This window comes from Leptidea sinapis, chromosome 1 (assembly GCF_905404315.1).
Source record: "Leptidea sinapis chromosome 1, ilLepSina1.1, whole genome shotgun sequence".
Taxonomy (NCBI): Eukaryota; Metazoa; Arthropoda; class Insecta; order Lepidoptera; family Pieridae; genus Leptidea; species Leptidea sinapis.
The window spans coordinates 12950454-12959731 of record NC_066265.1 but is presented as its reverse complement, the minus strand read 5'-3'; the positions used below and the strand labels follow the sequence as shown (position 1 = coordinate 12959731).

At 33.8% G+C, this 9278-nt stretch overlaps 1 protein-coding gene across 2 annotated transcripts in view; it reads left to right on the top strand.

The window, feature by feature from the left end:
• The first annotated feature begins 6502 nt into the window (after positions 1-6502).
• The window catches only part of LOC126967069 (signal peptide peptidase-like 3), a 37223-nt gene continuing 34447 nt past the window's right edge, over positions 6503-9278 (top strand). For both annotated transcript variants that reach the window (XM_050811426.1, XM_050811415.1), the window contains exon 1: positions 6503-6661. The gene's annotated coding sequence lies outside the window, so the exon portion shown is untranslated. The remainder of the gene's footprint in view (positions 6662-9278) is intronic.

Below are 9278 nucleotides of genomic sequence, written 5' to 3'. Positions count from 1 at the left end.
TTTATAAAATGAAATGTTATAGATCCCAATCTTCAGATGTTCGTAAATGACCTAATCTCTCATACAATGTAACATCTGGCTTAAAAATTCTTCTGGTATAATCTTGAAAATATTTATTTCTAGCTTCAGCTTTGCCTAAAGCTTTTGTGTGTCCATGACTTTCCTCCTAAAAAAATAATCATATTACATCACACCAATTAAGACTAATGTTTAGTCAGCTCTACAAAACTTAAGTACTTCTATACAACAACTTTCCAGTTCAAGCGTTAGATAAATAAAGAAAATAGCAATTAATATTACCTACTGTACAAGTAGGAAATTTTAAACATTTCTGTAGGTACATAATTTCATAATATCATTTAATACATGACAATTTCTCAACCCTCTGGTAATTAAAGAAAACGAAGAAACATGAACTCGATTTCTTACAATTTATTAATCAAAAGCATGTAGATTAACACTAACCTCAGAAAGATATGGGTGACGCAAATAAAACATATTTTGTTCCTCTGTTTCCATGTCTCTTTGGAGCCAACGCAGATGTTTAGGCTCCACTCGTTTTACAAGACGATCTTTACCTCGAAATAGATGCCCATTAGGAAGCAGATTTCGCCGGAATAAAATTGTGGTAAGTTTCATTATTATTTATTTTATAATTTTTAGACTTCACACTTTTGAGCAAAACATTTATGACAGATATTTTATAACAAAATTATGACAGTAGACGCTGTCATTTGTCAAGTTCATATGCATCTTTGAATAGGCATACATCTTTTCTCTTTGGTCAAATGTCAGCTGTACAACAGCTGTTTTTTGTAGTCTGTAGTCTATCCCCTCGTTTACAACAAGAAACATATCAAATACTTGTTTTATACAAAGTTTGTAGAATACTTGTGTAACATAGGCATTTGTTTTAAACATGTATTGCAATTGTCTGAAACATAATTTCGTTCACACAAAATTTCTGATTCCACTTCTGTCTTCTATTTTTAAATCATTCAATAAGGAACGATAGGCCTCAAAAATGATCGCAACCAATACTTGCGTGGTTTTCTTGAATTTCCTTAATTTTTTATGATGTACTGGACTCATGAAGCAAAGTATACTGGACTCATGAAGCAAAGTTCCGCAGTACCTTCACTTTTTATTGTGTATGGTAGATAGAGTATATAGTCTAAGGTACCAGTACTCAATTGAATAGAAATATTCATCAACTTCTACACTGACTGAGGTTGAACGGAGTCGACACATTGGTAATAATCAGTGTTCATGTACAATAGTTTTATTCCTGATCATGATTTCAATGTCTACTCCCGCCCCGCACCGGCCACCTTCAGTGGCCCTAGGCGGGCAGTACCTCCCCAGGCTCAATCACAGGTGCAAAGCACCCTGAAAGACCTGGAAGAGATCTACGCCTCACTAGGCGAAGTCTCAAGAAGACAATCTCTTGCAACACCAGAGGAATCACAGGAGCGTTGCCAGCCTTTAAGGAAGGTTTACGTGCTTTTTTTGAAGGTACCCATGTCGTATCGTACCGGAAACACCGCACAAGGAAGCTCATTCCACAGCTTTGTAGTACGTGGAAGAAAGCTCCTTGAAAACCGCACTGTGGAAGACCGCCACACATCCAGATGGTGAGGATGATATCCCGGGAGGTAAATTTAGTGAGTATTGCATAATAATATGCAGATGGAGATTATTATGCTCGCTTAAGTGTCGCTGCTTGTGGTGGTGACGTGGGATGGGTCGTTTCCTTCCGTAAAATATGTTCGGAGGCGATGGCTGGCCCATGCGTCATGCTTGTGAACGCGCGCTACTTGTATTTGCAGGATATTCCTGTAACCAGTAAACTCTTGTTTACGTTTTTAAAACTAAAGTTATTATACTATTTAACAATAACTATGAAATAATTTGTAAAAAGATGAATATTTAAATATGTATGATTTAAAAGAGTGGCAATGAGTTGTTTGCCACTTCTTCTCATTAAAGCTCAACCCTTTCTGAAGTGGCGGTAAATACATTTAAGTAAAGAAAACTTTTGACATTCACAAGTGTCATTTTCTTCATCCACTTGAATAAAGTGATTTTGATTTGATTTATCACCCTTCTTCCTACAGATACTAATTATGTTAAAAAAACAACATACTTTTCTACTTAGATAATTTATTCGTCTAGATAAACTGACAACTGTGAAAATGTTGAAAAAAATTGAGGTTCACATTAACACAAAGTTACATCTAAATCGCGAGTGTAAGACATAGCTTGTCACGCACACTAAAGTAATAAACCTGTCTTGTTTTAATCGATTGTCTAGCAGCAAGAGGCTCTATTTAGACGTATAAATTTTATCTGTCTGTTTCAACATGTCGATAAGAAAAAAATGGAACAATATTCTATACAGACAAATACTAAGGCTGGGTTCCATGAACTAACTTAAGCAATAAAAAGCATGTTAAAGTAACGGATAAGCAAAAGTAAATAAAGCAAAAAGCGGAAGTTCCCACCACAGAATAGGTAAAAGACATTAGAATGGCCATCACGCGTAATTTGTATGGGAACCACTGCCGCCACTCAATGTGATACTACATCCCTAGTCAAATAAACACAAGCATTCGCACACATACGTAACCACAAACGCAGCCCTATAATTGGTCAACAAATAGATAATTGGCATACACACGCCTACTTTTGACATCTCACGCCTATGAAGTTTCATATTTTATTAAACTGTCATATGGACAATGTTATACTTCATGGATGGGTACATGAATAAAGTGATTTGCCACGCATAAGGAACAACCCGACTTTCAAAAATTGGTTTTGACATTTAATTCTAATATATTCAAATCAAGTAAATAATAATCGATATGCATGGGATTTTTATTCACAAAATATAAGCCAAGTTGAAACGTCAGGTGATCAAGCCGTTCAAAGAGCACATGATCCCCGACATCTGAAGCTGCTCTGCGTGCAGCATTCAAATGGTTTGAGCTGATACTGGGGTGCGCTAGACCAGAAATGACAACAGTACACCCTTATTTGCCCGGACCTGCGTTGTGTAGATTGCCGTGTTCTATTTATTATTCCGATACTAGGCGAAGCTTTAAGGTAACAACAAATAGGGCTTTATGAGTGGTGAACGCGCAAACTCGAGTCTTCTGGGGGTAACCTCTCTGTATTGGTATACAAATGGAAGTTAACAATACCTGCCCTGATTTTGAAGAGCAGGGAGGTAATAGCAATAGACCTGTTGTTAGCCGGATACGAATTGTCTCTTTATTTTTTGATCGGATAGACAAGGGCTGACATGCCCATGAGTCTGGGACCGGAGCTCGAGTAATGCAGCCGAACAGAAAATACATCTCTACCATTTACGGCTAGTAAAATGCTTAATACCTTATTACAAAATGCCAGTGTTAAGGTTACTACAGATGACTGAAGGATGTAAAGTCGACGAACACAATAAATATAAATTAGAAGACTAGGAACGAGATATCCTCTTCAACAGAGTTTGTCAATAAGAATTAATTATCAACATTAGGCACAATACCAGTAGTGGGTAGTGATGAAGGATGATGATGATATTAATATTGAATTAGATTTAGTTTTTGCTCCCATATTGTATAATAAATAATTTTAAGTTCTAATTCTTTATTGCACCATAAGCGCCCACTTATATTCACAATTGTTTTACGACTAACACGGATTGACTAAATAGTCCTATTGATCGAAAATTATGCACGAGGCGGAATTGTTATAAAGGTATTAATAATTTATTATTATTTCGATACATAAGAAATTGTTGAAAATTAAAAAATCCCTACATTATTAAACATGCAACTATAGATCGCAAGTTCTATCAGAATAATGATCGAATAGATTCAACGATTAAACACTACCCCCATACCAAGTAAATTGTCAAAAGTATCAAACTATATTTGTCAGACCATAGTGGTTGATAAATGAAAAATGCAATCGATATTTTTGTCGATAATTTAGATCAATGTATTGGAACAAAGTTCCTTATGGAACGATGCGGAGGGGCACCCTAACCGGGAAAATAACTCTCCGGAACGTAAATCTCTTCAAGTACGTCAAAGTGTTGCTACGCGACACTATCTTGCTGATTATTATTTATGTATAAATAATTGACAAGTAACAATTATTGACATTTGAAACATTTCTGATAAATTACATTTATTGTTTATCAAACCAAAATACAATAAACGAATATTTAAATCATATTTAAACAGGTATATAACTGCCAATTTACATTGACATAAAAGCAAACCATAATGATGTTTACTTTTTGACGTTATTGAAGATAAACATCTTCGACTATTATACGTTGCGCTTGCAAAGAAGTTTAAATTCTTGCGTGCATACATAAGTATACACACCCTTTTTATTTTAGACGGTAGAATTCAGTGGAAACTGCCCATTTTTATTTAGTAAATCAGTAAAATTAATGTTTTTATAATACACCGGATAGGAACTTCATTCCTATCCGGTGTACCACGACACCACACGATTTTTTTATAAATAATATAATATTTGTTAACAACATAAGAATACTTTACATAGCAGGTAACATTATAAAAACATTTAAAAGAAGTTAAACGTAATTTTAATGTTAATGTATTGTATAATATTTGTTGTTATATACTTTTGTTAAGTTAATATAAATAGCAAAACACGGCATTATAACACTATTCATCGTAGCTACTTTCCTGACGCACTCTAAACATGGCCTACAAGCAGTCAAAAAAACCAACCAGCGGTGAACGCATTAAATGGTTTAAGTATGATTGTTTAATCATAGTGACGGCGCGGCTTTTACGCCGACATTACCCTTTCAGCCCTTTTTATCTATTCCGTGTTTGTACAAATGTATACACATACTTAATATCGACATTGCTTACAATTAGGTACAACCCTATCGATACGCATGGATTCAAACTTTGATATATTTAATAATTACAAATATCTCTTTTATTTGAAGGTTTTTGGACTTTCCAATGAAAAGAAACTTCCTTGTCGGGCTACACTACACACCAGGCTTCTTTTTCGACACGTTATCACAGTGCAAGACGGCAATATTCATCATTTTCACTGAGTTTCATACGTTATCACAATAAGAGCGCGACAGTCAGCCGGTCAAGCTAATTTCGTTGAAATATGCTCCATCGCTCACATACGTGGCGCGTCTCTACGGGCTTATCAAACTTAGCCCCCCAAAAAAAAATTTTTTTCTATTTTTGAATTTTCAATATCGCATATCGTTAGTTCGTAGTTTGTTCTTAATTGTTCGTTATAAATAATTGTTTGTTCTTTTGTTGTTTATTAAAAAACAATTAATTAAAAATGGGGGGAAACGCCTACTATTTGGTTCTGGCACTCGCAGGCCGCTGCCGCGGCACGCTACGCTCGGCTCGTGCGTTGTTTTAACTGTTCTAACATAACCTAACCAATTTTAATGAATTGCAATTTTATTTTTTTTTAAATCGAGAACAAACAAATGTTTATAGAGAACAATCAAGAACAAATGGCGAACTAACGATGTAATAAAAAAAATAAAAAAAAATCTGGGGGCTAACTTTCTTGAGCTCTCTCTACGCATTATGAGCTGTCTATTTGAAAGCTGGCGCCATCTGGAGATTGGCCTCGAAAAAAACTACGTATATATAAGCTCGAAATTATAAAATCCATTTTTAATGTTCTGACGCAATTAAATAACTAACTCTATTTTTTAATGTAGGTATTGCAATTTTTTACCATGTTGAAATTGCGCGTAGAGTTAGTTATCTAATTTTGTCACAACATAGAACATAAAGGATAGATTTAGTAGTGTAAATATGCAAAAATGGAACACGAGAGCTACATACATGTGCAAACGCTAGGCGTAGCCGCCATTTTATGACCAGTGGGCAGTCCGCAGTAACACAGAAAAGTTGAAGGGTTTCCAAGTGAGTGACAGCTGCCAAAGCTGTCATTTTCGGGTCAACTAACAGATGGCACTACAGACTTCTGAAAACGTCACTTTAAGGCGTCTGTTCCACCCCTGGTCGTATCAAAAAAAACCGATAACTGCAGTATTCTGCAGAGAGATCTTGTACTATAATAAGTCACTTTTTAACTTTAAGTATGTCAAAGAATACAATGGTGCAACACATTTTGCAGTCTATTTTAAAGTCAGCCTTACTGTTGATGTTAAATTTGACCTTAGCTTAACTTTAACAGCTATTTTGATGCAACCCTGCCTAAGTAAGGCCGTCATATTATATTCTAACACTTTAAGCAGGTATACTTTGTCCATACCATAACCATTAGTCCGATCAGATGTATATTTAATAACTTTATGGCTGCGTTGCATCAACTAACATTAGCTATAACAATCTGTAAGTAAGTACCACCTAGACCGTAACTATAGCAGTAAATAAGATGCAGCCTAGCATTAGTCTGTCATCTGTGGTTATTATGGCTGACTACTTACTAGTGAGAAGTGACGGCTGTCGAATGTCGATCGACGAACAAGAAAAGCTTCGTGAATATTTTTATGTGTACACAAATATTTTTAAATGATAATTTGGATTGATAATGGTAGGCGTGAAGTTATATTAGATGACTGATTATTAACTCTTCGGAACAGCCCTCATATCTGGTGAGCAATTACTGTAAAAAATATTTGGTATCGTTTCCGTAATTTGTCTTGATAATTTTATTATTTTAACTTAAATTAAGTTAAAAAGTAATGATTTTCAATCTCTTATTTTATTTCTCGGTTATTGTTTGCCAGTCTTCTATTCTGTTTAGTGAAAATAAAACTTTAACATTACTGTTCCCTTTCACTTCAAATTGTGAATATTCGTGCTCTACTTATTTTGTAACAATCTGTTTAAAGCTATCTATTGTGTACGGTTAGTCTTTATTATTATAATTTGTTATATAAATCATAATGACTAAGTTATAAATTTCGCACTTAGACTTATTTTGTTCTCGATATTATGTTTTTTTTTAAATTAGCTTTCGACGTAAAGTATTTCCTATTTTTTTTTTGTTATTTTCTTAAGAACTTTATGCTGGTGCGTTAAAAATGTTACAAGAAATATTTAAATGAATTTTTTTATTGGCATTATTATTTAATAACATATGAAAATAATAATAAATGAATTTGAATACCTGAAAAGACTCACATTTCTCATCACTCTCACATATTTCACTCACAAAGAATTCTCACTTGGTATTTTAAATTATTTGAAAGTTCTTCTATTTCTAAATCAAAGAACAAAACTTATTATTTTATGAGTTCATGTTGTGATAATGTCATGCTTAATATGTCATTCATATTGTCAGTTGCACAAATGCTAGGAGCCTTTGCATTTCATCCGGGATGTGCTGGTTTTATCCCCACCAATTATCAGTGTATTTTCAAATTTAAAAGTACATTTATTTTATACTGCTACTTTGAAAGAAATTTAAAAGGCTGTGTGTTGACCAACTTGCATTGGGTAAGTGTGGTTGGTTGGATAAAACATTACTTAAATAAATTTCACTGGTTGGCTCTGCACAGGGTTTCCTAGTGAGCCATCCAGAGGAATTTAATTTAAAGGTGCCTCTTTGTTTCAGTTTTTGAGACTGAGACCGTAAATTTATATTAGGCATGAAGAACAATGTATTTAATTAATATAAATATAATAAATTAATTAATAAAAGGGCTAAAACCCAGTTCCATTTTCATCCGGCAGTAGGTGCATAGTAGATGAGAGATGGCGAACATTGCATTAATATTATGTAACAGATTACTATAAAATTACAGAAATAGATAGCAATACTTATTGCTTGTATACATATTTAATATCTAATCTAAGATCTGCATTTGATCTGCATGCATCTGCATGCAGAATCTGCATTTCAATATGTCAATCTTAATTTCCATATCCATATAGAATGAAATTGTTTATCTCTCACATTCATACAAACAACAAGTGCTACAGACAGATTGAAAAACAGATCTTCAAATTTCCTAACATTGGTTATTGAAATGTCAAAAATTTACTACTAATCAGCATCAACTTGGAAATTAATACTAAAATATGGTAACATGATGATAAACAAACATCATTGGTTTGTTATAAAGACAGATATTTTAATAAATTTATGTTTTATTATGTTTGTGATTCAGAATGTTATGTGTATGTTTGATCACATAAATGTTTTGGTATTGAGAATATAATTTACATAATAATGATATCTCATGTCTCTCTGTTTTTCACTATTTTATCAGTTGATTTTATACTTCCCATGTGTCTGCTTGTGTTAGTCTTGTGAACTTGGAGAAAATAGATACCGATATACTTGGTTTGAGAGCTTGATAGCTCATGAAAATCATGCTTGTGTTTAGAGAAATGTGTGCCTAATTGACTTAGTTATCTGATATCAGCCTTTAATAATGGAAAGTAATTGTTTTATTGTTTATATATTGTGTGTCTCTCTGTCTATCTATCTATCCTGAAGTATCATTTTCTTTACAGTTTACCTGAATCCTTTAATTATTTTTAAAAGTATTTTATTTTAGCTTAAAATTTTGAATGAAAGTTATGTTGTATTAATTTTTTTATTGTTGGAACATCTAACTTCTTCACATTAATTTTGGGATCATGCACATATGTGATTTAAGAATGTGCCATTTATTATTTTAGTGTGACTTTTAATTGTATGAGAAGTATTTACATGGGTCACCTTGACATAACACAATTTCAATATCTACTGAGATTTACCATCTTCTGTCTCAGGCGTGATTGTCAAGTTGAGCAGGACAATCCCTGGACTTCATTGTTGCATGTGGGGTTATATCTGTATGTACATGACTTGCTATTTGATCTGTGAACACCAAGACATGTCTGTTAATCACTGACAACATAAAATTGTTTTTGTCCTTAATATTTTTCTATGTGAGTCAGGTTCTTATTAAGTATGATCACTTGTTGCTATTTACAGACATCACTTCACTGTGCAACAAACATCACTCTCTCTTCAACCAAAATACGGAATTTCACAGTTTTTCCAAGACATGATGTATGTAGCTTCAAAAGTTGTTAACCGTCTCCATAAATGACCATAAATCTCCATGACAAGCTCCTGCGTTCCATAGACGTATATCAACGTCTCTCGCTTTCACGACACCACCAAGGCCATCGACATTGTTCAGTACTTTATGGAGAAGACAAAGAAGTCGAGTCTCGACAGAACATATATCGACCTTCTTGGACGTGAAGCTG